Source organism: Molothrus aeneus, chromosome 2 (genome assembly GCF_037042795.1).
Source record: "Molothrus aeneus isolate 106 chromosome 2, BPBGC_Maene_1.0, whole genome shotgun sequence".
In the NCBI taxonomy this organism is placed as follows: Eukaryota; Metazoa; Chordata; class Aves; order Passeriformes; family Icteridae; genus Molothrus; species Molothrus aeneus.
The window spans coordinates 54080395-54091759 of NC_089647.1; the positions used below are offsets into that span (position 1 = coordinate 54080395).

An 11365-nucleotide genomic window follows, 5' to 3' on the forward strand; every position below is an offset into this window, starting at 1 on the left:
ATTTTTGCAACTCTGAAGCGCATTTGTAGCATAGATGTACTACACAAAAATCACAGAACAAGAAGAAACCCCCACCTCCAACTCATTAGGAGTGAGACAAGAGTAGCACATCACATGTCAGATTCTTGATTAACTATAAGGGAAAATGATCCCAGACAGTAGTGCCTGGCTGAATCTACCCAGAGCAGGATTAATTTTTGCTATACAGATGAAGTGACTGATGATGGAATGGCCAATATTTGATGTGGTGTTGCTGTCAGCAGCCCTGCAATAAAACAAAGCAATAAGGAACAGGGCCAGCACTCAGACAGCTAGCAACATTTGTAAAGGTAATTCTATAGCCTTACAGTTGCTGAGAAAACGTGTGCTTTGATGTGCTAAATTAGCATGTAAACTCCAAGCCAAAGGTTTAAAACACTCAGCATTGCAAAATAGTGTTATTTAGCACATGGAAATGACCTTCAAAGGAATAACAAGAGCGTAACTGGAACTCAACAGACCTTTTTTTGAGTAGAAAATGTACCTGATGATGGCATTTTCCCCTGCCTTGTGTCAGACAGGCCAATCCAGTGATGGCAGCTGCCCTCTGTTGTCCCAGGATAAGATGGAAGATCCCTCTTGCTGGCAGGCACAGTGACTGGGGAAGGCTGGTGTGTCTGCAGTTTGTGTGTGCTGGGCAGGCAGCTCTGCCAGGACATTTCCTGTGGAGCTAGCTGGTTATTTAGGTCTAGCCTGGAAGTGGTTTTTGTGAACTGCAGACTTCCCCTGAAAGAGTCCTGGGGCTCTGGACATAGCTGGAGGAGTGGGAAGTGTGTTCATGGATGCCAAAGTGAATTGTTAGCTTATTTCTGTGTTCTTGACTTGCCTAAAGGGGTTTTAATGGCTGGTTTTTATTGAAACAGTTCAGCAAACTTAGTGCTGATACTTTCTGATAAAATGGTTCTCATGACCCTCAGTTCAGCCAGGCATTTCAAGACATGTTGAAATCTAAATCCTTTAGAAAGGCACTGGTACATTGATGAGGTCAGCAGCCATAAACATAGACTTAATGCTGAAATAACCAAATCCTGTGGCATGGTGCTGCATGCTGTAAAATATCTACATGTGAGGCAAGTGCCCAGACATGGATGGGTATGCAATGTGCAATGCTTCCTTAGATGCCCTTCCTTAGCACCCAAGAGACAAGGCAAAAAACCTACAGAAGGCTGGCATCCATCAGCAGCCAGAGGCCCAGGGGTGTATGCTTGAAATACATGTGTGATTTCTCACCTCCTTGCACAATCACAGGGCTGTAAACTTAAATGAATTGTAAAGTAGGTTGAAAGTGGATTGTAAAGTAGAGAAGTATACTTATGAGGGTATGGTTTTGTTGCCAGTTCTTAAGATAGTTTTTAGATTTCTATACGTTTCTAAGCAGCCATTTTATAATCCCCTAAAACCTTCCCTACCTTTCTTTGTGATGCTACAGTGCCATCCCATAAGCTACTATGGAAATCTGTTACCATTTTCTGGCAATGTTAGTCCATTTATAATAAAAGAAAATTCCTGCACCAGCCTATTCTGCCAAGAAGCTTGTAAAAGTCTCAGGAAACTCAAGAGAAGAACAGCATTTTAAATTGATTTAACAAGACAACTCTTACAGGCTTTTGTATTTCTGAAGTACCTTATGACGACATTTAATTCTGCTTTATTTTGAGAGAGAAGTGGTGGAGGGGGATTGTCATGTTACTGGTGAATAGAGGCATTCACACAAGCAAATAAACACTGAAGGTCTTCAGTGACTGATTTTAATTGGAAGTGATTAAAGCCAAGAAAGAGACAGTGTGACAGCATGAATTCATGTTCATGCTTTCCTAGAGCTCAAGGTTTCTAGTATTTCCAGTGTTTTAAGTACCTCCGGGTAAATTACACAGAAATGGACAATGCTTGCAAGATTGTGTAAGATACGTGTTATCAAAACAAGGGAAGAGGTCAAAGACTCATCACTCAAATGCAGCAAAAGTCAGCTTTGAAAGGCTTTGCCCTTGTGCTGGAAACCCTGTGTGCTGGCTGCTTTCTTCAAGAATTGTAGAATGGTTTGGATTGGAAAGGATCTTTAAAGACCATCTAGTCCAGGAAAACCAAGATCATCTACTCTAGAGAAGTGATGATTCCACCTTGCTCTTGTTTGGTGGAGCCCCTGCTGTTGACAGCAGATATGCTATGAACAGCTCAGGCAGGACACTTGACTGGGGAAGTCTGAACTTCTGAACCCAGGGCTGGTGATTCACCATCATTTGGCAGTCAGAATCATAATTGGAGTAGAAATAAAGAAACCCAGTGCTCAGCAAAAGTTGTTTAAACAGTCTTTGGAATATCAAATAAATATGGTGAAATATTTTCTTGTTAAAATGTTATTTGTAATATGTAATTGCATATTTTATCTATTTTATCTTTAACACCTAGTTGTGTCTGTTACCTGTCTGATTTTTTGTTCAGTCTTAAACTGTAGCAGCTTATTTAAAATTGCATTTATTATTTTTCCTATGCATGTTGCATAAATGAGTGTCAATAGGAGCAGTATGGAAATGAATCAATTTGTAATTACAATAGCATTAAATATATTTTGCTAGTGTCTGAATGGAAAACATTTCATATGAAAAATTAATTCCACCCACTTGAAAGAGGAAATCAAAGTTGTGCTTTAGTCTCTGCTCTTTAAAAATAGCTGATAGTCAGCTTTTTATTTTCTTTTTTTTTATATTTTAGTTTTTCTGTGGAAATGAAAGTCAATGTTCTTTCTTTAAAACAGAATTATTTAAAGAAACAAGAATAAAGTCTGTTTTGGAAAAATTTAATAGCAGACTTCTGGAAAATTTTGCTTGAACTGCAAAGCACTGGTAAATAAGTTTAGCTGGGGAATGAACCTGAAAACAATTTCTGAAACAAAGGGCAAATGAAGTGCCCATAGGTATTTTGTGCTGTTGTCCAAGCCTTGTCTACAAATCTGGACTTCTTGTCATACAAACGAAGGATATTCTACTCCTATGTGTGTTAGAAACCCATCCCTGTGTCATTTTTTTCAGAGCTCTTCTCTTCATTGGTGGCTGAGAACCCTGTTCTCTTCAGAGGAAGCAAAAGATGTTTGAAGATGAAATCTAGTTCCAAAAAACAAAGGAGATTAATTATAGCTTTAAATTAAATAACTTTAATTTAAGAATGAAAATATCTTTAGAAATTAGTTGTACTAGGTGTGTGAAGATGGAGTCTGACTCAGCACAAATGAAGGAAAACTGATTTTTTTTTCCTGAGATTCCCAACTGTAAACAAAGATCTATTGAGGGCCAACTCTCAAAGTCATATTTGTTGTCACTGATAAAATGGCAGGTAACAAAATAGGAATGTCAGAAATTAGAAGCTACCGTTCAGCTGAGGACATTGAAACTTTGGAATTCATTAACATCTTTTCAATGTATTTTCACTGAAATGCTATTTGAAGCATTCTCTCTGAAGAGTAGAAAAGGACCAGATTGTCCTTTTTGCAGGAGTTTGCAAAATGCTACATTTATTTTTAACTAAAACTGTCAGTTTCCCACAAAAATAGCTAGGAAATATTTGAAAATTTTCTTGTGTTTCAGTTTAGTGGTAACACTAAAATGCTTTGAGTAAATTTTGCTTTTTAATACCATGACATTGCAAAACCAGACATCATTTCAAGCTGAAAAGTCAAACCTGGTGGTTTGAAAAGTATTGAAAGAACTTGATTGGCAGAATGTCCTCAGAGGACTGACTTTCTTTTTCTATTTTTTGCCAAATGGAATGTCTCTGCAAGAGATATGTGCCTACATAAAGGTTCTGGTTTGTCAAAACATTTTTTTTCCACGTAAAACCTTTGTAGGAAAATGTTTGACTGATACCAGTCCTCAGGACTTGTTGATCAGCAAAACTTTAGGTGCTTACATCTCATATAACCACTGCATAATGCATGACTTAAAGAAGACCAGATTTTACAATTTTTTAAGACTGACAGAATGAACTGCAGAGATAAAAGGCTTGGCCTGAAAATTCTAGTTCTTTTAACATACCCTGTGCCAGTAATGTCCTTCATTTGCCGTTTCAGATGCATTCTGGCCAGACAGAAAGCACGGTTTATTGCTAAAATTTCCCGCATTACGGTACAGGCTAATATTTCAAAAATGAGCCTATGCAGCTTCATTTATGCTACATGAATTTACATGGAAAGCTACATTTGGGGAATTTTTTTCTACCTTAGCTGTGTTTTGACAGCTATGTACGACAGATTCATCTGCAGCAGTCTGTGTCCAGATTATTGCTGAAAGTAGCATGCCCTTTGTGAGTGTATGAACCCAGGAAAAGTTACTGGAAAACAATAGGAATGGAAGAAAAGAAGGTACTTACACAATGCCCATTTGAGGTGATGTTCTCCAATATGTAGTTGTCCTTGCCCAAATATTGATCCCCATTCCTCTCGGGTTTTGTGTTGCTGAAATGGCTCCTGAGGTATTAAAAAGTCTTTTTTCCCAGCCCCATGACCGAAGAAGAAGTTGAGATTCCTCAGCGCTGCTTTTCGAGATTGTTTATTTTCTCTTATCTATTACATTCTTTCTCTGACCCGCTGAGGTCTGTCCAGCAGGTTGGGTTGAGGCACGCTGACCACCCTTGGGGTGGTGTTAGCTTTTTATACTAAGAACTACGTGTACTTTATTTACAATAATTTTCCAGTACCTATCACCTATGTTAGACAGTCTGTCCCTACTCTAAACCAATCCAGAAGTGTCACCATCACAGCAGAAGATGGAGGTGTGGGAAGATATCGCGATGTTACGCTCAGGCGGAACCCCTCCCCTTTTACCTTTACTTTACTGTTAACCCCTGTTATAAATGACCCTGTGAAATCGTTAATAAACGCCATTTCACCATCCACCACATTGGTGTGTGCGTGTACTTAGTCCATGTGGCAAAGGTGCTGCCACCGAGCCGTCCTCAACCCGGGACGCCACGCCCCAAGCAGCGGCAACAAGTGGTGCTGAGAACCCGGGAACGATCCGGGAAGCGGGAATCACCTGGGCGAGTGAACGGCAGCCAGAGCAGCAGGACTGTCTCTGGTGGGGAGGACGCTCCCAGAGGACCGACGAAGGGGGAAAGTCTCGCGCTGAGAATCGACGAAGGAGGAAGGCTCGCGCCAGGAGCCGGCGAAAGAGAAAGGCTCGTGCCTAGGACCGATGACGGAGGAAGTCTTGCACCAGGAATCAGCGAAGGAGGAAGTCTCGTGCCGCGGCTGGCGAAAGAGGAGGTCTCGTGTCGCGAATCGGCAAAAGAGGAAGTCTCGCACCAGAAGCTGGCGAAAGAGGAGGTCTCGCGTTGAAAACCAGCAAAGGAGAGGATGGAGCCCCTTGCCAAGGTAATTTTTAAAATTCACAGACAGTGGGGCATAGATTGTGAGCTGAGAGGCTTTATCCTCGCGGTGTCGAGGCTCCTGCACATTGGGGTAAGTGGGCAGCTGGTGGATATTCTCCACCCGGAAGTGTGAGATGATTGTACCAAGGCCCTAGCAGAGGAGGCTATATCCTCAGGCTCGGGGCGAAATCTAAAATTATGGGGCAGGGTCATGCAGGCTCTGAAAAAGGATCAGCAAGTTCAGCAGGAGCAGAGAAAGTGGAAGGCCACCCAGGACTGTTTTCAGGAGGAGCCCCGGCAGGATGCGGACGATTGTGGGTCCACTGAGTGTGGGGATTCGCAGCCGCGGGAGCGCTCTTCGTGGCTCCCGAGCCCAGGCACCCCTACTATGGGGAAAAAATGGTCATTTTGGGACGGGCTGCTAGAGGAAGTGTGAGGTGCAGCCTTTAGCTCGGAGGTGCGGAGTGCAGCCGTTGACTCGGAGGCGCAGGGCACTGCCGTTGACTCGGAGGCGCAGGGCGCCACTATTGACTTGGAGGCGTGAGGTGCTGCGCCAGGGGTTGAGCTGCTGGGCTCCCAACCGGCCGCGGCCAACAGCTGCCACCTCCAGCGGCCGCGCCTATGCAGGGCCAGTGGGCAGCCTGGGCAGCGCAGGGCGGCCGGACCCTTCCATGGGCTGGTGGCAAGCGGAGCCAGGCAGCGCGGTACCGATGTCAGGGCAATGCATCGCACCAGAGAGAAGAGCCGTGTGGGGCGGCGGGAATCCTGCCCCACCGCCCTCCTCAGCAGCGGCGGCCGGGCCATGCTTGGGGTGCTGACAGAAAACGGGCAGCAGCGGCCCGGCGTCCAGGGTGCTGCTGTTATCAAGCGCTTCCCTGGCTTTGGAAACACCATCACTTCATCTAGAAAAGATGAAGTGCCCAACTGCATCATCAGTGCTGCATCAAAGCAAGGTTTTGCTATCTACATAGATGATTCAGAAGATAAAGAAAACTACAGCTGCCAAGTGTCTGAAGAGCTGGAATTAAGCCACTGTGAACTGGATACCAGTGCAATGACATCCAGTATTCATCAGCTGCTGGATCTGAGTTCAGGCTCTCCTATGGTAGTGGAAGATGTTGTAACTCTGGCTGTGGGAGAGTATGCAGAAGACATTTATCAGTACCTCCAAGAGGCAGAAGTAAGATTTAGGCCCAAGCCCTATTACATGAAGAAGCAGCCAGATATCACAACAGGAATGCGTGCTATCCTGGTAGACCAGCTGGTGGAAGTAGGGGAAGAGTATAAACTTCGGACAGAGACATTGTACTTGGCAGTGAACTTCCTGGACAGGTTTCGTTCCTGCATGTCTGCTCTCAGAGGGAAGTTACAGCTTGTGGGAACAGCAGCAATTCTTCTGGCTGCGAAGTATGAAGAGATCTACCCACCAGATGTGGATGAATTTGTCTATAAAACAGATGATACCTACACAAAGAAGCAGCTGCTAAGAATGGAAAACTTGCTTCTCAAAGTGCTGGGTTTTGACCTAACAGCCCCAACCGTCAGCCAGTTTCTCCTTCAGTATATTCAGAGACGTGGAATCTGTATGAGGACAGAGAACTTTGCAAGGTATCTTGCAGAGCTGAGTCTCCTTCAAGTTGATCCTCTTCTGAAGTACCTTCCTTCACAAATTGCTGCAGCAGGCTACTGTTTAGCAAACTATACAGTGAACAGATCTTTCTGGCCAGAAGAACACCTTAACATCGTGACACTGGGCTGCCGGGGCACTAGAGGAAGGCCCACAAGTCATGATTAAAAATGAGTTAGGAGAATGGGAAACAGGTTGGAGGCTGGTATTCACAGGGCGAGGGTACGCAGCCGTTAAGAAAAATAGTAAAATTAAATGGTGCCCACTTAAGTCGATAAAACTGGACCTTCAGGGCAAAAACTAATGAAATTTGTAAAGCTTGTTTTGCAGGACTGAATCCTCAGATGCCTCCGCGGCCCGTATACCCCACTTCCTAAAGGCTGTGATGAATCATCAAGCAGCCCGATGGCAGACCGTACCGGGGTCGTGAAAAACTCAGTGACCGAACTAAAGGAGAGGCCGTCGCAGAGAAGGACTGGGGGAAAAAGCTCAACAAAAATGTTATCAGTCATGGTTCACATAAATGTTGTTTTTGAAAGTCTTGTTTTAAGTGGTATCCATCAAGTAGAGTTCGAACTCTGGCCAGGTTCTGGCTCTACTTGAATGGAATGCCAATGAACCCGGAGTTTTTCCTGCGTCAAAGGTTCAAAGGGCGTTTTGGAGAGAACATGAGTACGGACATGAGCTCTCCAAATCTCTCTAGTTTTAAGGTCAAACAGGTCGCAGACTCTGGGAGGATAATTCGGTGCTGTGGTGTCAACCAAAAAACTGAGGAGGTCCTGCGAACATATCCAAAGTCACGGTTCAGTCAGCCCCCATGACTGATCGCCTTATATTTTAAACAAGTTCGTGTTGTTTTTTAGAAAAACCCAGTTAGAGATAGTTAGCTTTTCATTTGTTAAACATTTACAATTACAAGTTTGTTGTGGTTGTGTTACATTGTTCAAGTTCAGTGCATTTTGCCAGTTACACATGTTTCCCACTTATCAGGTTTAACCTTAGCATTTTCTATGTTTTTAGCTGGTCATAAAAGCGGGGGGGAAATGTGGGAAGATATCGCGATGTTACGCTCAGGTGGAACCCAAACCCCTCCCCTTTTACCTTTACTTTACCGTTAACCCCTGTTATAAATGATCTCGTGAAACCATTAATAAACGCCATTTCACCGTCCACCACATTGGTGTGTGCGTGTACTTAGTCCATGTGGCAAAGGTGCTGCCACCGAGCCATCCTCAACCCGGGACGCCACGCCCCAAGCGGCAGCAACATGGAGGACAAGAAGAAGAAGAAGAAGAAGAAGAAGAAGAAGAAGAAGAAGAAGAAGAAGGAGAAGGACAGAACATGCCCAGATTCCTCCATCTTGCCTCTTGAACTGCCATTCTAAATCCCCAAAATTCTACTTTTTCGCCCTGTGACAAATTAACTATCATTCTACTCAAACTCTGGTGGCTTGTAAATCTTCACACAAAGTTGGTAATTTTTTCCATGGGCTAAAATCGAAGGCACAGGTGTTTTTGACTCTGTGCCAAGGCCTCTGAGCCCCTTGCCAGGGCCTTGAGTCCTCCAGGGAAGCTAGAGGAATGTCCTGGGTTCTGACACATTCCCTGGTTAGTTGTTGGCCTTGGGTAAAGTACATAGAGGGAAGAACAGAAAGGCTGTCACACAAACTGTGTTCCAAGTGGTGAAGTTTGTGAAAAGCATCAAGAAAAGGCTGCATGACTCCAGATGGAAAGAGACAAACAGAGCAGGTTACCTGGAGCAAGTTGATGCTCTCAGTTCCTCAGCGGTGTCCAGACAGCAGGTGAAAGACATTGCACAGGTCACTGAGAAGGAGGAAAAGGAGGATCTAGTGAATCACAGAATCACTTAAATTGGAAAAGACCTCTAAGATCTAAGAGGTCCATTAAGTTGGCACTGCCAAGTCTACCACCAAACCATATCCCTAGGCACCATATCTAAATAAAGCAGTTTAAAGGCCCATACAGACACTCATTTGGTGATATGTGCCAGCCAATATGAATTGGTCAAGAACAAGTCATGTTAAAACATTTATATGGCTTATTAAGGGGAATTAAAAGGTGTGATATATCTTGACCTGAGCATGACTTTTGGAATTGACTTGCATAAGCAAATTAGGGAATGATCTAGATGAAATAATGATGAGTGGGGTGAATAATCGCATTAAATTTGCTCTAAAAACTGTTAAGATTTATTTCAACTGAAATTGGCAGTGCGTTTTAAGTGGAGTCTTGTGGAGGTCTATCTTGTTTTACCCAGTATAGACATTAATGTCTCGGAAGATGGAATGTGACAAATGCTTATAATCTTCTTAAAATAAACAAATTTGATAAGAATTGGAAGTACTTTGACGGGGCCAGATTTTATTTTAAAATAATCTAGATATTTTGGAGAAGTGATCCTGTGGTAGGCATAGGGACAGGCGTTCGGAAGATTTTGGGCTGTGACGGAAAATTACAGGAATCCTTCTGCCCCCTCTCCCCATAGATAAGGATCACCCTTGGAATGTAGCCAAACGTGTAGACCCCCTAACCTATGGATGCCAGTAACTTTCCACTCCATACTAGCCCTAGAAAGTATAGCCAAACCCCTGTCTGACGTAGAGAAACCCCTTAGTCCATAAATACCCTTGAGACCCCTCAATAAAGGCCTTTAACCGTCCACCACATTGGTGTTAGCGTCCGTTATTGGCCACGAAGGATCCCAAGGAGGAGATCGCCGTGCTGGACTCCGATACCAGGTCATCGCGGCCTTCACAAGAAGGCAACAGATCCAAAATCAACAAGAGGGAGTTCAACCAAGGCAAGAGCAAAGAACTGTGGTTAAGGAAGAAAAAAGTAAAAGACACCTATCAAATGAGAAATATCTGCCAGTGCAGCTGTACTGTGAAAAATTATTTGAGAGTTGGAGTGGAGTACAAGCTGGATCCTTTCTGGGAATGTATTGCAAAAAGTGTGATGTGCATAGCACATGGAAATAAATGTGTGTCTCTTCACTGTGCTGATGAGACCTCAATTGGAGCACCGGTACTGATCTGTAAAGTAGAATAAGAATGCATAGGAAACACAGAAAATAGTAGTGAGAATGCTAAAAACTTTGGGTTGTGTAAGAGAACCCTGAACAAATTTCTTTTTCCAGAAAAGAAGGTCAGGAGCAGAAATTATAACCTTTTCCAGCATTTAAACTGATGGATACAGCATAGAGAGGGATCATTATTCTCTGTAACTGGGTTGTAGAGTAGGAATAACCACCTTAACGAGCAAAAACAACATAGAGATGTGAACTGGGAAAGGTCACTTTGGGAATTTGTTGGATTACTGTCTTAGGACAGTATTACACATCGTTCAGGCAAGTGCCTATTAGAGAGGTTTTCCTGGTGGTTACTTGTAGCTATGAGGGACCAGAGGAAGGTGTTGAGAAAATCGACTTAGAGAGTGTCACACAGCCCTGAATTTGGTGATTAATGTTACCTCTAGGGGATTCTTTCTTCAGAAGCAAATTTGCAAAGATATGTTAACTGCCTTATCACACACAGACTGAGCAGGAGTAGGTGCCTGCAGGTGAAGACCTGGTACACAATATCTCAGTACACCTGTGCACAAAGATATCAGCATGCACTGTTCTTGTCTGCCTGTCTCTAAATGGGCACAGTCTCTATGAGAACAACTGCTTTGACTATGCAAATTCTACATTTTAACTGGGAAAAACCTAATCTTTGCAAATATCCTCAGCTAAAGATAATCAGGAATGGAATAAAAAAATCTCCATCAGCAAACTGGCATTGTCAGTTGCTAGCTGGAGAAACACATTCTTTGCCTGGTGTGCTGAACTGTGCTGAACTGCTTCACCTTCTTCCTTTTGAAAATGTAGAACAATTTAAATTTCCTTTGGCAATACATGGGGATGCCCAAGATACCTAATAATTGGGTTTAAAAAGTAATAATTCAGAGGTAATAGTGGCAGAGATTTGGTTTCCAAGGTGTCAAGGCCTGAGGCTAGCATTTGATGACAAAATCTTACCTGAAACTGAAGTCCCTCCTTGCATGAAGCCTGATTCAATGGCCTTCTCTGCTACCTGGGAGTAGGACAAATTCTTGCCCAAAATAACACCAGAAACTGGGCTCATTAACCTTGAGATCAAGCCAAAGTTCAGTACTCTGGGGTATAACTGTCTTAACCATTGGTTCAGTAATGCCTTATGAATGTTGTTGTCAGGCAGCAGAGCAAATCAATTTTAAGGCAGATGAATTGCAAGCTCATAAATCTGAGATGTCCTAATAACACAGTCTTCAAGGAAAAGTGAATAGAAGTGAGTTCCTCTTC

General features: G+C 43.3%; 1 pseudogene; it reads left to right on the top strand.

The window, feature by feature from the left end:
• Positions 1-6118: 6118 nt before the first annotated feature.
• On the top strand, positions 6119-7192 carry LOC136571397 (cyclin-A1 pseudogene; annotated as a pseudogene).
• The last annotated feature ends 4173 nt before the right edge of the window (positions 7193-11365 follow it).